Consider the following 19784-nt stretch of genomic DNA (forward strand, 5'->3'; position numbering starts at 1 on the left):
CTCAGCATTCAACACCATAGTACCTTTCAAGCTCATCATTAAGCTCGGCACCCTGGGTCTGAACCCCGCCCTTTGCAACTGGGACATCTGTCCTTGTAATTGTCTCCACCCCCTCCAGGTGTCGCTTATTTTCCCCAGTGTATTTATCCCTGTGTTTCCTGTCTCTCTGTGCCAGTTTGTCTTGTATGTTTCCAAGTCAACCAGCTTTTTTCCCATTCTCCTGCTTTTTGCATTCTCCTTTTTCTAGTCCTCCCGGTTTCTGGACTTTGTACCTGCCTGCTTGACCATTCTGCCTGCCTTGACCACGAGCCTGTCTGCCACTCTGTACCTCCTGGACTCTGATCTGGTTTTGATGTTTTTGCCTGTCCACGAACATTGTAAGACTCCAACCATCTGCCTCCTGTGTCTGCATTTGGGTCTCACCTTGTGCCTTGATACCCCAGGTGGTGAAGGTAGGAAACAACACCTCCACTTCGCTCATCCTCAACACAGGGGCCCTAAAAAGTGTGCGTGCTCAGCCACCTCCTGTACTCCCTGATTACCAACAATGACGAGGCAGCCTACAGAGAGGAGGTGAGGGCCCTGGGAGAGTGGTGCAGGGAAAATAACATCTCACTCAATGTCGACAAAACAAAGGAGCTGATCGTGGACTTCAGGAAACAGCAGAGGGAGCACGCCCCTATCCACATCGACGGGACCGTAGTAGAGCAAGTGGAAATATCCTCGGTGCACACATCACTGACGATCTGGAATGGTCCACTCACACAGACAGTGTGGTGAAGAAGGCGCAACCACGCCTCTTCAACCTCAAGAGGCTGAGGAAATTTGGCTTGGCACCTAAAACTCTCACAAACTTTTACAGATGCACATTTGAGGGCATCCTGTCGGGCTGTATCACCGCTGGGTTGTGTGTATTTACTGTTGTGGATTGTTAGATATTACTGCACTGTTGGAGCTAGAAGCACATGCATTTCGCTACACCCACAATAACATCTGCTAAACATGTGTATGTGAAAAAATGTATTTGATATGATAGCATTAGAATACACTCTATCTGTATCTTTCTTGTTGTAAACCATTACCAGAGACGAGACACAGAGAGAGAGACAGAGAGAGAGACAGAGAGAGAGACAGAGAGAGAGACAGAGAGAGAGACAGAGACAGAGAGACAGAGAGACAGAGAGACAGAGAGACAGAGAGACAGAGAGAGAGAGAGAGAGAGAGAGAGAGAGAGAGAACCCATTATTTGGCCCCTAAAGAATGTGCAGCAAGGAGATCAAAGATGCATTTCCGTGAGCTAGTGACAGCCATGACACTGTGTGGCAGACTAATTAAGACTGGCACTATTCGTAAGCACATTTCATAGACTTTAACTTACATTGTATGTTTGGGACCCCAACATTAACATATCTCTATTTTTATACAAATCATATCAATTTACGTAGAAAATCTCAGAGTTTCAAAGGCAAAACTGTAAGTTGATTTGGACAACATTATTATTGCTTACCATTGATTGACTCTATCAGTGTGACTAATTGAATATGTCAGCTTTGTTGCACGTTTAAATCTTTTTCAAAATGGTGGCATGCATGAAGGACGAGGGTCGGCTTTATTTTGACAGGGATGTCGGGTTCGGTGACATACAAATGCAAATGACACAGAGGATCAGTTAGACTAGAGAAAGCCTATTTTTTCAATAACAAGAGGACATGAAAGCCTAACAAATAATACCATCTACCACTGATGTTTCCTATGTCTTATAACCTTATAACCTATGGACGTCTTATTATAGGATGTTTGGGGGGGGGTTGACCTATTTTACAGGAACAGTAGTTGTGTCTAATACTATGAAACTGAAGAAGATTACAAAACTGCAGATGAAAGAAGTGCTTTGTAAACACCTACGGTACTGGAGAAATATTGTTGACTTGTTATTTTGGATTCCATCATCCAGTACTTCCGTGTGTACATTGTTGTTGCATTCATGAAGAGTCTGTAAATATATGCATAGAAAATACCAATTTCTTTCACAGCCAAATTGGCAATCATCATGATTGTACCCCATGGTAATAATAATGTTGGAAAAAATGACATAATACCATGGGCACAATTAAAGGCGAGAAAAACTACGATCACATTCACCTCATAGCTAGTATTTAATAGAAAGAAGCAAAAATAAACCCATAAATAATGAATATGATTGTGATTATTCTCTTTCCGATTTGCATAATAATTGTTGAAATTACAGTCCTTTTCTTTGGTTCCAACAAGACTGGCGATAGCGTAGGTTACCTTCTTGCTTTCGAAGTACACAAATGAATAAGAATAAATAAGGCCTTATGAGCAAACGCTCCTCATGTATAATTAATGGTGTGGGTCACACGGTAATATGCCAGATGCAAGTTGCTGTAAATGAGCGTCCGTGTTGCACTGGTAATGTGGAACAGTTATGCACTGTCATTGCACTGACCAAGGCCCAAGACCCAAGACATTTGAAATTGAATGGCCCAGGTCGCAGCTAAAGAGAGTGAGTGAGTCTTAGTTGTTGTGTAACAGAGATATTGAGTGACCTATACGTCGCAGCTAAAGAGAGAGAGAGAGAGAGAGTACTGTAAATGTTAGCTGTTGTCTAACAGGACTCGCTCGCCCACTTTATTCCCAAAGAAAACATTAACCAGGTGACTTATCCTAAAACTCTGCCGCCTGACCTTCTAATGTCTGTGTCATTGATTGCGTGTCGCGGTACACTCTCCATCCCAAGGTGATAGATTATTCAATTAACTATTGACCTTTTCTCGAGGACTCGTTTGTCGATGAAAACGCTTTTATGACAGACGTGCATTTAGGAACGGACGGACGGAAGGAAGGATGCTGAGTTTTGATTTTGGCATTTACAGGGTGCATTAAGAGGCTTTCTCTCTCTGACGACTTCTGATTTAACAGTGTAATAATATGAGGGATGGGAATTGTGGCTCTCCGTGTGGATACCATTGCAGGAAAGCTATGGAGCTACAGTGGTGCATCTTGGCAGGCTGCTGTATATAATCTTCTCTCCTGGATTTCGTGCATCGTGCTTGTCCTTAACTCAGGCGTATTTCATTATTAAGACTGTGCTCTACCGTGTCCCTGTGTTCCGCATTGCACTATAGAGAAGAGGCATTTGTGTTCGTAGCGCCAGCATAAATGCATGTTGATGAATCATAGTCTAGTCCTGCTGCTGAAGTTGCCCTAACCACACATGTACCGTAGATATTACATTAAGCAGATATCTTCTTTTATGTCACGGAGCGAGGAGAGAGATATTTATAAACCACTTCATACCAAGTGCTGGTAAAACCATGTATTTACTTTGATAGTCAGGTGGTGGTTAAGGTAATATAATGTAATTAAAGTGTATAGGTACACATTGTTAGACAGCAGTTACACAGTTACAACAGTGATACCTGTTTGCAGTTTCTGTAACTAATCTGGACAAAAATGTAAACGCAAGTTTACAGTTCATATAAGGAAATCATTCAATTGAAATGAATTCATTAGGCCCTAATCTATGGATTTCACATAACTGGGAATACAGATGTGCATCTGTTGTTCACAGATACCTTAAAAAAAAAGGTAAGGGCGTGGATCAGAAAACCAGTCAGTATCTGGTGTGACCACCATTTTCCTCATACAGCGCGACACATCTCAAATCAAATCAAATCAACGTTGATTTGTCACGTGCGCCGAATACAACAGGTGTAGACCTTACAGTGAAATGCTTACTTACAGGATCTAACCAACAGTGCAAAAAGGTATTAGGTGAACAATAGGTAAGTAAAGAAATAAAAACAACAGTAAAAAGACAGTGAAAAATAACAGTAGCGAGGCTATATTCAGTAGGCTACATACAGGCACCGGTTAGTTGGGCTGATTGAGGTTATATGTACATGTAGATATGGCTAAAGTGACTATGCATATATGATAAACAGAGAGTAGCAGTAGCGTAAAAGAGGGGTTAGCGGGTGGTGGGTGGCGGGACACAATGCAGATAGCCCGGTTAGCCAATGTGCGGGAGCACTGGTTGGTCGGGCCAATTGAGGTAGTGTTTACATGAATGTATAGTTAAAGTGACTATGCATATATGATAAACAGAGAGTAACAGCAGCATAAAGAGGGGTTGGGGGGGGGGGGGGGGGGCACACAATGCAAATAGTCTGGGTAGCCATTTGATTACCTGTTCAGGAGTCTTATGGCTTGAGGGTAAAAACTGTTGAGAAGCCTATTTGTCCTAGAATTGGCTCTCCGGTACCGCTTAGTAGTAGAGAGAACAGTCTATGACTGGGGTGGCTGGGGTCTTGACAATTTTTAGGGCCTTCCTCTGACACCGCCTGGTGTAGAGGTCCTGGATGGCAGGCAGCTTAGCCCCAGTGATGTACTGGGCCGTACGCACTACGCTCTGTAGTGCCTTGTGGTCGGAGGCCGAGCAATTGCTGTACCAGGCAGTGATGCAACCAGTCAGGATCCTCTCGATGTTGCAGCTGTAGAACCTTTTGAGGATATGAGGACCCATGCCAAATCTTTTTAGTTTCCTGAGGGGGAATAGGCTTTGTCGTGCCCTCTTCACGACTGTCTTGGTGTGTTTGGACCATGATATTTTGTTGGTGATGTGGCCACCAAAGAACTTGAAGCTCTCAACCTGCTCCACTACAGCCCCGTCGATGAGAATGGGGGCGTGCTCGGTCCTCCTTTTCCTGTAGTCCACAATCATCTCCTTAGTCTTGGTTACGTTGAGGGATAGGTTGTTATTCTGGAACCACCCGGTCAGGTCTCTGACCCCCCCCTATAGGCTGTCTCATCGTTGTCGGTGATCAGGCCTACCGCTGTTGTGTCGTCTGAAAACTTAATGACGGTGTTGGAGTCGTGCCTGACCATGCAGTCGTGGGTGAACAGGGAGTACAGGAAGGGACTGAGCACGCACCCCTGGGGGGCTCCAGTGTTGAAGATCAGCGTGGCAGATGTGTTGCTACCTACCCTCACCACCTGGGGGCGGACCGCCAGGAAGTACAGGATCCAGTTGCAGAGGGAGGTGTTTAGTCCCAAGGTCCTTAGCTTAGTGATGAGCTTTGAGGGTACTATGGTGTTGAACGCTGAGCTGTAGTCAATGAATAGCATTCTCACATAGGTGTTCCTTTGGTCCAGGTGGGAAAGGGCAGTGAAGAGTGCAATAGAGATTGCATCATCTGTGGATCTGTTTGGGCGGGATGCAAATTGAAGTGGGTCTCGGGTTTCTAGGATAATGGTGTTGAAGTGAGCCTTTCAAAGCACTTCATGGCTACAGATGTGAGTGCTACGGGTCTGTAGTAATTTAGGCAGGTTGCCTTCGTGTTCTTGGGCAGAGGGACTATGGTGGTCTGCTGGAAACATGTAGGTATTAGACTCAATCATGCTCCTTCAGGCTGTTGATCGTTCCTTGTGGAATGTTGTCCCACTCCTCTTCAATGGCTGTGCGAAGTTGCTGGATATTGGCGGGAAGTGGAACACACTGTCGTCCAGAGCATCCCAAACATGCTCAATGGATGACATGTCTGGTGAGTATGCAGGCCATGGAAGAACTGGGCCATTTTCAGGTTCTAGGAATTGTGTACAGAACCTTGTGACATGGGGCCTAGCATTATCATGCTGAAACATGAGGTGATGGCAGCGGATGAATGGCACGACAATGGGCATCAGGATCTGATCACGGTATCTCTGTGGATTCAAATTGCCATCGATAAAATGCAATTGTGTTCGTTGTCTGTAGTTTATGCCTGCCTGCCTGCCCATACCATAAACCCACCGCCACCACGGGGCACTCTGTTCACAATGTTGACATCAGCAAATCGCTCGCCCACACAATGTGGTCTGCGGTCATATACCGGTCAGACGTACTGCCAAACTCTCTAAAACGACATTGGAGGCGGCTTATGGTAGAGAAAATAACATAGCATTCTCTGGCAACAGCTCAGGTGGACATTCTTGCAGTCAGCCTGTCAATTGCACACTCCCTAAAAACTTGAGACATCTGTGGCATTGTGTTGTGTGACAAAACTGCACATTTTAGAGCGGCCTTTTATTGTCCCCAACACAAGGTGCACCTGTGTAATGACGATGCTGTTTAATCAGCTTTTTGATATGCCACACTTGTCAGGTGGATGAATTATCTTGGCAAAGGAGAAATGCTCACTAACAGAGATGTAAACACATTTCTAAGAGAAATAAGCTTTTTGTGCCTATGGAACATTTCTGGGATCTTTTATTTCAGCTCATGAAACATGGGACTAACACTTTGTTGCATTTATATTTTTGTTCAGTGTATATTGTGATGTGTATCTCCATTGTGAGTTTATTCTTGTGACTGCAACATACTCTACCATTGCCCTTTTTATCCTGACGTTGTTTGCCTTAGAATTACCTTTTGGAATGAGATTTTCGACGAGCAAGTGTCTACATAGTGTACACTAGCAGATTGCTGTTGTCAGTGTCAAAGTTGCAGCTAGATTCCCTGTGTAATTGGTTTTACTGTATGAAACATGTTTTCTTCATGAAGGAGGTGCATTGGCAATGCAAATAAAGTTCCAGTACCATTTTACAGTGTATTACTGTAGCTCATTAATATTTATTGGCCTTCATTTTGATTTCCGCAGGTTGTCAAACTACAGTTACAGGCAAGCCATTCATGGCATCACAGATAGACAGAAACCAAGAGTTTGTTCCAAATGACACCCTATATCCCTATGGGCCCTGGTCAAACGTAGTGCACTATGTAGGGAGTAGGGTGCCATTTGGGAAGCAGCCCTAGCCATCTGTGGCCCTGTGCCACATGACTCTCCTCTCCTGCTCAGCTCAGGGAAGTAACATCTTACTCCTGTCCTCATTGTTGAAAAAGGATGTGACAAAGAGAGATTTCTGTGGGGATAAATATTTAACAGCTCATGTTGACTTATTCATGTTCTATGGGCCTACTCCCGCATGTTCTCCTCCATACCTGTCACATCCCTCTCACCAAAAACACGGAGTCATAAAAGGGAAGTAATAACTTTACTTTCAGCCAAAGAGACATCTTGATCTAGTTAAGTGATATTCCAGATCCAGACCAGCGTAGTGGTGAATGAATGGCTTGTACAGTACAGGGATATTATGATAGATATCTATTAGTGCACACACCTCTTAAATATCGTCCTCCTTAACAGTTTTGACAGGAGCGACTTTTTCCCTTGTCAAAGCCACTCGGTTAAGGAAGGATGGAGGGATTGAACCAAAGTGACAAGACAGGACGGTTGCAATTACTGATAAAGGGAGAAAGTGTCGAACAGGATGCAACGGGTATCTATTTGCGATGTTTGATGTGATTTATCCGACGGACGGATGGTCGGACGGCGCCGGGATTGGGGCGTATTTAAACGGCACTTGAATATGAGCTGCCCTTGGAAAAGTGACGAGTCTTTCCCCTTGACATTATTGACTGACTCCTCTAATCAATTCGACTTGTCTGCAAAGTGGCTCCGGATCTGCTGTCATATTATGACAGGGGCCGGGACTGACAATACATCATAACTACCTAATCCAAATTCTTTCCTCCTTCTCTCGCAGAGAGGAGAGGAAAGGCTGGCTAGGAGGGAGTAGACCTGGAAACTGGAAAGGATAAATCACCTTAGCCCAAATGTAGTGCACTATATAGGAAATAGGGTACCATTTGGGATGCAGCCTAGGGGATCACTAGCACACTCAAGCAGTTCGGAAAGTCTGACCACTCTATCCAGTCAGTAAATCTGAGAGCTCTCTTCATTTCAGTAGAAAATTCTATAACATGTTGTGTTTTTATATAGAATCTTATTAGATTTGTGCCCTAATGGTGGCAGTGTTGCTATCATATGTATCTGTCAGGGCTTTACGATGTCCTTAGTTAATATAAACATCCACTTGAGTAGGAAATGCAGGATCATTTCAACTACTGCTCTTCTGTTTGTTTGTTTTTTTTGAGTGGATAAATATTTATCCTTCATCTCTTGTTCTCTTCCGTTATATAGACTTCATAGTGTCACAAATTGGAAAGCTTCTGCAGGTCAATACTAGATTATATTTACTGATATTTGCAGAACATAATGGGTGGAAGTCTGCTCTACATGGAACGCTACAGTTCTGTTCTTAAGCACTAATGGGCAATTGTACACTCTACCCATTGAACATACAACAACAACAAAGGAATATATACAGTATATACCAAATATATAGTTAGTTCTTAATTTGAAGGCGTACAACCTATTTTTAGTTGCCAGGTGCATAGTAGACGGTAGCTGCTCATCAGACCACATCTGTAAGCTGATCAATATTTCATGATAATCTGGACGCTAGTTTTTGAAACAACGAGGATGTGTTTCGCACTCATCATGTACCTGTGTCATAGGCAGGGTTATAGAGTATCATAAAGAATACATGCACGTTGGTTTTAAATCCTACCATGGCTCATGCATTTTTAAACACAAAATACTTTGGGATATAGGGGTGACTATGCTTTATTTAAAAATACATATTGTATGTCTCTTTTTGCATAGTGAACCCTTGTAAATAAACTATAAATATACTATAGGTTGTACGTGTGTCGTCTGAACCAAAAGCGCACCTTGAGATCGGCTGAGCAACGTTATTGTGGGTATGTTTAACATTTTAATGTGATTAAGTGTTCTTATTACTTTCTTCATCAACGCATGGTGCCTGCAATGGGAGTCTAAATAGATCTCTTTTTATTGTGTTTATCAGTGGTGTAAAGTACTTAAGTAAAAATAGTTTAAAGTACTACTTAAGTCGTTTTGGGGGGTATCTGTACTTTACAATGTTTTTGTAAACTTTCACTACATTCCTAAAGAAAATAATGTACTTTTTACTCCATACATTTTCCCTGACACTCAAAAGTACTCCTTACATTGTGAATGCTTAGCAGGACAGAAAATGGTCCAATTCACACACTTATCAAGAGAACATCCCTGGTCATCCCTACTGCCTCTGATCTGGTGGACTCACTAAACACAAATGTTTCATTTGTAAATTATGTCTGAGTTTTGGAGTGTGCCCCTGGCTATCTGTAAATGAAATGTAAAAACTCAAAAATTGTGTCGCCTGGTTATATATATTCATCATTTTACTTTTACTTTTGATACTGAAGTATTTTAGCAATTACATTTACTTTTGATACTTAAGTATATTTAAAACAAATAATGTTTTACTTTTACTCAAGTAGTATTTTACTGAGTGACTTTCACTTTCACTTGAGTCATTTTCTAGGAACTTATCTTTACTTTTACCAAAGTAGGACAATTGGGTATTCTTTCCACCACTGGTGTTTATTTGGACATACACTGCATTATAATGTGCATAGATACACTAATTACAAACCTACATCCTTTTACACATCTCCCAATAAGCTTTCCCAGATACTTTCGAGCCAAAATCTCACTACTATCTCTATTGCTGTGTTATTCCAAGGTATTTAACACTATTTCATGTGTTTGAAACAATGTCAAACTCCCAACTCCCGAGGAGCCACTGTAGCTCTTGTGCTACAGTTATGTTTTATCTCCAGCTTTAATCATTGTTGGCTTGGATCAACTTCCTGTCAGAAAGTGAAACAGCTTAGGAATGTCATTCTTTGAAAAGAAAACAGAGAGGATCCAAAGAGGAAGCTCTCTGATTCTACATGTACGCAAAAACACTAACACGCTCATACGTGGATGCACACACGGACGTGCAGGGGAACACTAACACGCACACGCACACACACACACACACACACACACACACACACACACACACACACACACACACACACACACACACACACACACACACACACACACACACACACACACACACACACACACACACACACACACACACACACACACACACACACACGCACACAGAGGGCTGAGAGGGGAGTATGGCTGGGAAACATCAAATGCCCAGGGAGGGAAAAGGACAGACTTTTCCCACATTTAGAGTCCATGGATACTTCAGAAGTTCATCTAAAAATAGATCTATGTCAAAACCAGCATTGAAACGATGAATGCAATGATGGTGTCTTTACTAACTCACTGTGTAGGGTCAGAGGGAAGACGCCGCTATGTGAATATTTCACTCTTTGCTGCTGAGAATGTTCCTGTGTTAACATAAAATCACTGAAAACCAGCACTAACACACAGTTATATGAAAACGAATCCACTTTCCATGTAGCCTAATTTTGATCAGCTAATAGCCTAACCACCGATCAAGCAACATTATGGACTAAACTTTAAAATCCTGTTGCTGCAGGATTATTTTGCTGCGACAATAAAAGTCAAATTAAGATCCTACACCTGTACATCAGTTAGTCCTGTCTCTGTTAGAGAAAACAAGGTCAATGTCATACAGTATGTTGTAGGTGTTGCGGCTTTGTACTGAGGTAGCTAAGGTAGTCAAGCGCAGGAGAGCAGAGATGTCAAAGTAGCGTCTTTAATAGGCAGGTCCAAAAATGGGTCAGGTACAATACCAATAAACGCCCAGGACATAGGAACACACAGTCACTCACGGAAGGAGAAAAAACAACGGTCCTTACTTCTCCTACAACACTGTACACACGTGAATAAACTGAGGAAAACCTCAACGAGCAATATGAAAATAATCCCGCACAAACCTAAGCGGGAAACAGGGGTAAATATACACACAGAAATTAAAGTAAATGAAAACCAGGTGTGAATGAACCAAAGACAAAACAAATGGAAAAACAAAAATGGATCGTTGATGGCTAGTAGGCCGGCGACGCCGACCGCCGAGCACCGCCCGAACAAGGAGAGGAACCACCTCCGGTGGAAGTCATGACAGTAGGGGAGAACTGGAACGAAAGTAACAGCTAGAGACACCATATTTATGACAAAGAACTTATATATTTTCTCTACCTTTAGCAACTAAAAGATCCCAGAAATGTTCCATACGCACAAAAAGCTTATTTCTCTCCAATTTTTCTCTCCAATTTGTTTACATCCCTGTTAGTGAGCATTTGTCCTTTGCTAAGATTCATCCACCTGACAGGTGTGGCATATCAAGAATCTGATTAAACAGCATGATCATTAAACAGGTGCACCTTGTGCTGGGAACAATAAAATGGCACTCTAGTTGTGAGGGAGTGTGCAATTGGCATCAGTGGCAGTCAGTGCCGTTTACTATAAGGGAGGATGATTTTTTTTTCATTAGCTTGGCCTTATTTCTATTACAGCATATTGGATGACTGTTATTCATATTCGATTCACCCAGTTCAATATATCATGGATAGGTTTAGGCTACTACAAGATACTCAAATTTTCCCGATACCCATCATGAGGTTGCTATAACCTAGCCTATGAATGAAAGTTTACAACGTAGGTGCACACAGGTTGAGAGAAAATTTTGAGGTGACAGACAGTGACACATTCAGTACGACCTTGCACAGTCTTGCCTACATCTAGCTGAGATAGTGTGTAATCATTAGTCCAACAGTTGCAAAGAAGAGTTTCTATAAATTCAGGTATGTTCATCCCCGTTTTGTTCCTTTAACTTCAGTTTAAGTAACATTTTTCAACAGAATTGGCAGAATGAATACACTCAGAGGAAGGCCCCAAAAATGGTCAAAGACTCCATTCACCCAGTCACCCAAGTCATAGACTGTTCTCTCTGCTACCGCGCGCCAAGTCTAGAACCAAAAGCCTCCTTAACAGCTTCTACGCACAAGCCATAAGACGGCTGAACAATGAATCAATGGCCACCCCAACTATTTACACCCCCCTTTGTTTTTACACTGCTTGTACTCACTGTTTATTATCTATGCATAGGCACTTAAAAAATTACCTCGAATAACCTGTACCTCCCACATTGACCCGATATCGGTACCCCCTGTATATAGCCTCATTATTGTTATGTCATTTTCTTGTATTATTTTTATTTTTTTACTTTAGATAATTTAGCAAATCATTTCTTAACTCTATTTCTTGAACTGCATTGTTGGTTAAGGCTTGTAAGTAAGCATTTCACGGTAAGGTCTACACCTGTTGTATTCGGCGCATGTGACAAAAACAATTTGATTTGATTTGACTCTTGATCACGCATAAACACAGTTCACTTTCATAGTAGCCATGTTGTATTCTTTCTTGCATCTATGCACTCTCCTCCTCTCACCTTGTCCCTTCGCTTGTGGACTTCAGTGCTAAAAACACATCAGCTGTATATGATCAGGCTAAAAAACCTTTCCAAGCCAAACCATATCATAATCGCTAGCCATAGTCTACATCGTTGTCACCATATTTGCTAAAGTAACATCATATTCAACATAGCTAATACAACTAACTCGTTAGTAAACCCTCTACAATCATGCAGTAACTTTACAGTGTACAGTCAGTAAGCAGTTACACAGGCGGGCCCCGGTGGCAAAACATTTGTAAAAACATTTGTAAAAGCGTACCTTTACTTGGAAGAGTTCAATTGTTGTGTTGGATAGTCATAGCCAGCTAGTTAACATAGCATCCCTTTGTTTGAGCAGGGTGTTTGAGTAGGCTAACCTAGGAAGCTGCATTTTTTAGCTAAATAAGTGAAGCTGAAAGTGACATGTGACAATCTCTCGCTCTCTCTATGTCTCTCTTGCTTCTCCTTCATTTTAGAAGAAATTCATTTGTTCAAAATTTTTCAAATATTGTCTTTCTCTCTCTTTGAGTCAACTACTCACCACATTTATGCACTGCAGTGCTAGCTAGTTATAGCTTATGCTTTCAGTACTAGATTCATTCTCTGACCCTTTGATTGGGTGGACAATATGTTGAAAAGACCTCTGACAGGTTGGAGGAAGTCCTATGGAAGTTGTCATAATGACTGTGTAAGTCTATGGAAGGGTGTGAGAACCATGAGCCTCCTAGGTTTTGTATTGAAGTCAATGTACCCAGAGGAGGACGGAAACTACTGTAGCTTTCCTCTGGCTACACCATGGTGCTACCCTAGGTATAGCGTACCCATAGTGCTGTTGAGGATACTGTAGACCTTCCTCGCAAAATAGTGTGTTTAAATAAATTATTTGGTGACATGATTATATTTAGTATAGTTTTATCTAAAAAGGATAACTTTTGAAATCTTTAAAAATATATATTTTTATGAAATTCACTGAGGATGATGGTCCTGCCCATCCTCCTCTGGGAAGCCTCCACTGATTGGCATGCTGACTGCAGGAATGTCCACCAGAGTTGCTGCCAGAGAATTTAACGTTAATTTCTCTACCATAAGCCTCCTCCAACATCGTTTTAAGAGAATTTCTCAGTACGTCCAACTGGCCTCACAACCGCAGACCATGTGTAACCACACCAGCCCAGCCCAGGACATCCACATTCGGCTTCTTCACCTGCAGGATCATCTGAGACCAGCCACCTGGACAGCTGATGAAACTGAGGAGTATTTCTGTATGTAATAAAGCCCTTTTGTGTGCAAAAACGAATTCTAATTGGCCTGGCTCCCAATTGGGTGGGTCTATGCATTCCCAAGCCCATCCTTGGCTGCGTCCCTGCCCAGTCATGTTAAATCCGTAGAATAGGGCCTAATGAATTCATTTCAATTGACTGATTTCCTTTTATGAACTGTAACTCAGTAAAATCGTTGAAATTGTTGTATGTTGCGTTCATTTTGTTGTTCAGTATCATTAGACAGAGAACAGAAGTCCCATAATGTTACTTTTGTACCTGCCTGCGGGGTGGGAGTAACACCTCTTTGAGACAGAAGTAACAGCTGGCGAAAAGTGCACAATATCTGTCTTATCTCCGTGTTTCTGTTTTGTAATGCTCGTTACTTTCAACAAATGTACTATCAGCGATCATGTCATGTTCATGTCGATTTGAATAAATAATGCTATAGGATCTAAGTGTATAAAAATGAACCATGCGTCAACATCGCAATGTTGCGCAGCCGCAATATTTTGCCTTACAATATTAATCGGACTAAAATGGATTACATAATTGCTATATTAACCATATCTTTCTCATCTCACTTTAATGGAAATGCCATAGGAGATGTTTTTCACCATTTTCAATTACTATTCATGCTTAGCCCTACCAATCATGTTAGCTCCAGTTGTCCTTGCCATGCGCGCTCCTCGTGTCTTGATAAAATAAATGTCTTTATTCTCGCCACAAAAGGCCAACTCATCATGCTTATCACATTTATTTTGCTTGATACAAGGTTATTGACCCCCAGAATCATAAAGATATATATTTTTAACCACTGACCTCTTGATAAAAGCTTATGTGAGAAGCTGATCAATTGATTAATGCATAATTCTAATGATCATATATCATTTTCAAACATTCAATCACGTGTTGATATTTTGCTAATATTACAAAAGCAATATGAACTAGAGAAGAAAATGGCCTGTGCTTAAATTGTATTTTATTTCATTCCAGGTCATCAGTTAACCCTTGGCCTACGATGGTCGTGCCCACGCAGAAATCGAATTAGCATAATACAAACATTCCCATAAAAACGTGTCTATTTAAGATAGAGATACAGTTGAAGTCGGAAGTTTACATACACTGACAGTGTATGCGTTGCAAAATAAATTTAGAAATCTATATTATTCAATTATTGCATCCACTCTGCTCGCACGCGTCATCAAGCGTCTGCGTTGCCAAGGGCTAAAATAGAAGTCAGTTCTATTTGTGACGCAGATCGCGCTGCTAGTCCTGCCTCTCCCATCTCCCCATTGGTTTATAGAAGCATGTACCCACGTGCCATCTCCTAATTGGTTATACCCACGTCGGTGACTGAAAGACGAATGAGGTCGGTGGTGGTAATGCACCTAATTTATGAAAGTTGCTAATCGCAATATAAAGTCAAGAGAAGAAAAAGCCTGGAAGGAGGAGAGACGACTAGAAACGATTCAGTTGACCGTTTTATGTGTGGATTAATTGGCGGAGTAGAGGACCTTGTGCATTTCAGGTAAAATAACAACTCAATGTTTATATCCCAGGACAAATTAGCTAGCAATAGCAAGCTAGCTAAATAGTACAAATTAGCTAGAAAGTGCAAGCTAGCTAGCTAAATTGCCATAACTGTTTAATGCTTTTCGACCTGTCTCCAAATTAATATAATTGGCTCAGAGTTTGCTTTGATATTTTAACCTGCGTAAAGTGATCGCGTTTGGTGTGGGTGGACAAAATACATTCATGCACGATGGCGCACGATGGCGCAAGCGCGCAGCCGGTTTGGGTTCCGTGTTAGGTTGGAGTCATTAAAACGCGTTTTTCAACCACTCCTCAAATGTCTTGTTAACAAACTGTAGTTTTCGCAAGTCGGTTAGGACATCTACTTTGTGCATGACACAAGTCATTTTTCCAACGTTAACAGACAGATTATTTCACTTAAAATTAACTGTATCACAATTCCAGTGGGTCAGAAGTTTACATACACTAAGTTGACTGTGCCTTTAAACAGCTTGGAAAATTCCAGAAAATGATGTCATGGCTTTAGAAGCTTCTGATAGGCTAATTGATAACATTTGAGTCAATTGGATGTGTACCTGTGGATGTATTTCAAGGCCTACCTTCAAACTCAGTGCCTCTTTGCTTGACATCATGAGAAAATCAAAAGAAATCAGCCAAGACCTCAGAAAAAAAATTGTAGACCTCCACAATTCTGGGTCATCCTTAGAAGCAATTTCCAAATGCCTGAAGGTACCACGTTCATCTGTACAAACAATGGTACGCAAGTATAAACACCATGGAACCACGCAGCCGTCATACCGCCCAGGAAGAAGACGGGTTCTGTCTCCTAGAGATGAACGTACTTTGGTGCGAAAAGTGCAAATCAATCCCAGAACAACAGCAAAGGACCTTGTGAAGATGCTGGAGGAAACAGGTACAAAAGTATCTATATCCACAGTAATACAAGTCCTATATCGACATAACCTGAAAGGTCGCTCAGCAAGGAAGAAGCCACTACTCCAAAACCACCATAAAAAAGCCAGACTATGGTTTGCAACTGCAGATGGGGACAAAGATCGTACTTTTTGGAGAAATGTCCTCTGGTCTGATGAAACAAAAATAGAACTGTTTGGCCATAATGACCATCGTTACGTTTGGGGGAAAAAGGGGGAGTCTTGCAAGCCGAAAGAACACCATCCAAACTGTGAAGCACAGGGGTGGCAGCATCATGTTGTGGGGGTGCTTTGCTGCAGGAGGGACTGGTGCACTTCACAAAATAGATGGCATCATGAGGGAGGAAAATTATGTGGATTTATTGAAGCAACATCTCAAGACATCAGTCAGGAAGTTAAAGCTTGGTCGCAAATGGGTCTTCCAAATGGACAATGACCCCAAGCATACTTCCAAAGTTATGGCAAAATAGCTTAATTACAACAAGGTCAAGGGATTGGAGTGGCCATCACAAAGCCCTGACTTCAATCCCATAGAACATTTGTGGGCAGAACTGAAAAAGCGTGTGCGAGCAAGGAGGCCTACAAACCTGACTCAGTTACACTAGCTCTGTCAGGAGGAATGGTCCAAAATTCACCCAACTTATTGTGGGAAGCTTGTGGAAGGCTACCCGAAACGTTTGACCCAAGTTAAACAATTTAGTGGCAATGCTACCAAATTCTAATTGAGTGTATGTAAACTTCTGACTCACTGGGAATGAGATGAAATAAATAAAAGCTGAAATAAATCATTCTCTCTACTATTATTCTGACATTTCACATTCTTAAAATAAAGTGGTGATCCTAACCGACCTAAGAGGGAATTTTTACTAGGATTAAATGTCAGGAATTGTGAAAAACGGAGTTTAAATGTATTTGGCTAAGGTGTATGTAAACTTCCGACTTCAACTGAATGTTAGTTTTTTTGCATGTTTCAATCACCACATCCGCCAATATCGCCCTTCCGCATCTGCAGTGAAAGGTAGCAGAGCTAGAGCAGTGTTTGTCAGACCATGAGACATCCCGAAAATCGGTCTTCTCACAAAAAACGTCTATAGCTTCGGTACGGTTTGGCCTATAACCTATTATGACCCCTATATTAAAAGCTGAGACTCTCATGAACATGAGGGTGTTCTCCGTTTGGCCCACAAGACTTGTCTGAAGGTCCCGATACCAGTTTAAAAAAATTATGGAAGTATATATGGAGATAGTTTAGTGCCTAAAATAAGGGGATAAATACGGTGCCTTCGGAAAGTATTCAGTCACCTTGACTTTTTGGACAATTGTGTACGTTACAGCCTTATTCTAAAATGAATTAAATACATTTTCTTACTCATCAAATCTACACACAATACCCCATAATGACAAAGAAAAAACAGGTTTTTAGAAGGTTTGTAAATGTATAAAAAAAACACAACAAAAAAACATAAATTAACATACGTATTCAGACCCTTTGCTATGAGACTCAAATTTGAGATCAGGTGCATCCATTTAAATTAGTCATCCTTGAGATGTTTCTACACCTTTATTGGAGTCCACCTGTGGTAATTTCAATTGATCGGACATGATTTGGAAAGGCACACACCTGTCTATATAAGGTCCCACAGTTGACAGTGCATGTCAGAGCAAAAACTAAGCCATGAGGTTGAAGGAATTGTCTGTAGAGCTCCGAGACAGGATTGTGTCGAGGCAGAGATCTGGGGAAGCGTACTAAGGGCTCCCGAGTGGTGCAGCAGTCTAAGGCACTTTATCTCAGTGCTTGAGGCGTCACTACAGACACCCTGGTTCGAATCCAGGCTGTATCACATCCGGCCGTGGTTGGGAGTCCCATAGTGCTCACAGACCATGAGAAACCAGAGTCTCTGGTCTGATGTAACCAAGATTGAACTGTTTGTCCTGAATGCCAAGCGTCCCATCTGGAGGAAACCTGGTACCATCTCTACTGTGAAGCATGCTGGTGGCAGCATCATGCTGTGGGGATGATTTTCAGCAGCAGGGACTGGTAGACTAGTCAGGGTTGAGGAAAAGATGAACAGAGCTAAGTACAGCGAGATCCTTGACTGAAAACCTGCTCCAGAACGCTCAGTACCTCAGAGAGGGGCAAAGGTTCACCTTCCAACAGGACAACAACCATAAGGACACAGCCAAGACAACACAGGAGTGGCTTCGGGACAAGTCTCTGAATGTTCTTGAGTGGCCCAGCCAGAGTCCAGACTTGAACCCAATCAAACATCTCTGGAGAGACCTGAAAATAGCTGTGCAGCAACGCTCCCCATCCAACCTGACAGAGCTTGAGAGGATCTGTAGTGAAGAATGGGAGAAACTCCCCAAATACAGATGTGACAAACTTGTAGCGTCATACCCAAGGAGACTCGAGGCTGTAATCTCTGCTTTAACAAAGCATTGAGTAAAGGGTCTGAATACTTACATAAATGTAATATTTCAGCTTTGGTGTATTGTGTGTACATTGATGAGGAAATGTTATTTTAATACATTTTAGAACAAGTCTCTAACGTAACAAAATGTGGGAAAAGTCAAGGGGTCTAAATACTTTTCCGAATTTCCGTTTCCTGATATTTCTTATGTCTCTCAGATATAGGACAGACACTTAAAAACAAACTTCCTTAAAAAAATTTGGGAGACTCTGTTGTTCCAAGTAGTGGATATGTTATTGTAATGCCGAATTAAATGTTCATCCAATAATTCTTTTGATACCTTAACTTAAGGTGTCTTAAAATTCGAAATAAAATAGCTAAATGATCCTTGGTATGACGATCTTAAAACAATTCCATATGTTAGCTTAGACATTTTCGAGAGATGCCATCACCTTACATTTTTTTGGAATGACTTTACCCGGATGCGTATCCCATTCCATTGAAGCCTTTAGTGGCGCCGGCATATCTTAGCTGTATTTACATTTTCCAAGTCCAGAACCACCCTCATGGTCAAATCTCCTAAACATCGCATGATGTAAATTCATCTGTCCTCTCAGGTCCTCCTTTTTCCTGGAATCCTATTGTGTGTTTGTGACATCCAATCAGAGAACATTGGGGATCATATTGGGATATCTCCCATCGTGCCTGAGTGACCATGAAAAGGCCAGGCCAGCACGATCCTAACCGGTCAGTGTATTGTTCTCCGACACTGTGACTGTTTCTGCCACCTTACTCACATCTGTGGGTACGTACTGATCTCATAGGCCGATAGCAGAGGCAAACGACAGTAGGCAGGCCAGTTCTGTTCTATATTTGTCCAGGGCCACTTTCACTGATTGTCTTTAGGAGGAACCACTTTTCTCTCCTCCCTTCCTTGATGTAAGGTGATGTCCCAGTTGCGGCCCTTATTTAACTATTCAGCTTGGCGATGCAGATATGTGTGTTTGTGTGTGTGTGTGTGTGTCTGTGTGCGTGTTTTCCAGCTTGTAGACTGTACAGTAGATGTCACCTCGGTGGGTGTAGTTACAGAGACACCAGTGTGTATTAGACTAGCCAGAGCCGGAGGGCAGTGTAGCCTGCGAGGTCAGTCTGTATTATTGTTGTAATTATTATCTAACTAGCAACTCTTTGCATGTTACAGTCAGCGGCTCTGAAAACATTAACACGTCAGAGAGACACTAATGTTTTCATTCTTGTTTTTTGTTCCGTTCCTTTGTCCCTGCAAACGTGGAGCAGTTGGGTAACATTCCCAAAATAATGTGGGAAGAAATGAAAAGAAAATCATGCATTTCTGAGAAATATAGAAGGTAAAATGCCGTTTTTTGGTCTATTCTCTATGCCTGGATTGCTTTTGATATTGTAGGTTCATACCCAAAGCCCAGCAC

The sequence above is a fragment of the Salvelinus namaycush genome, chromosome 7 (genome assembly GCF_016432855.1).
Source record: "Salvelinus namaycush isolate Seneca chromosome 7, SaNama_1.0, whole genome shotgun sequence".
NCBI lineage: Eukaryota > Metazoa > Chordata > Actinopteri > Salmoniformes > Salmonidae > Salvelinus > Salvelinus namaycush.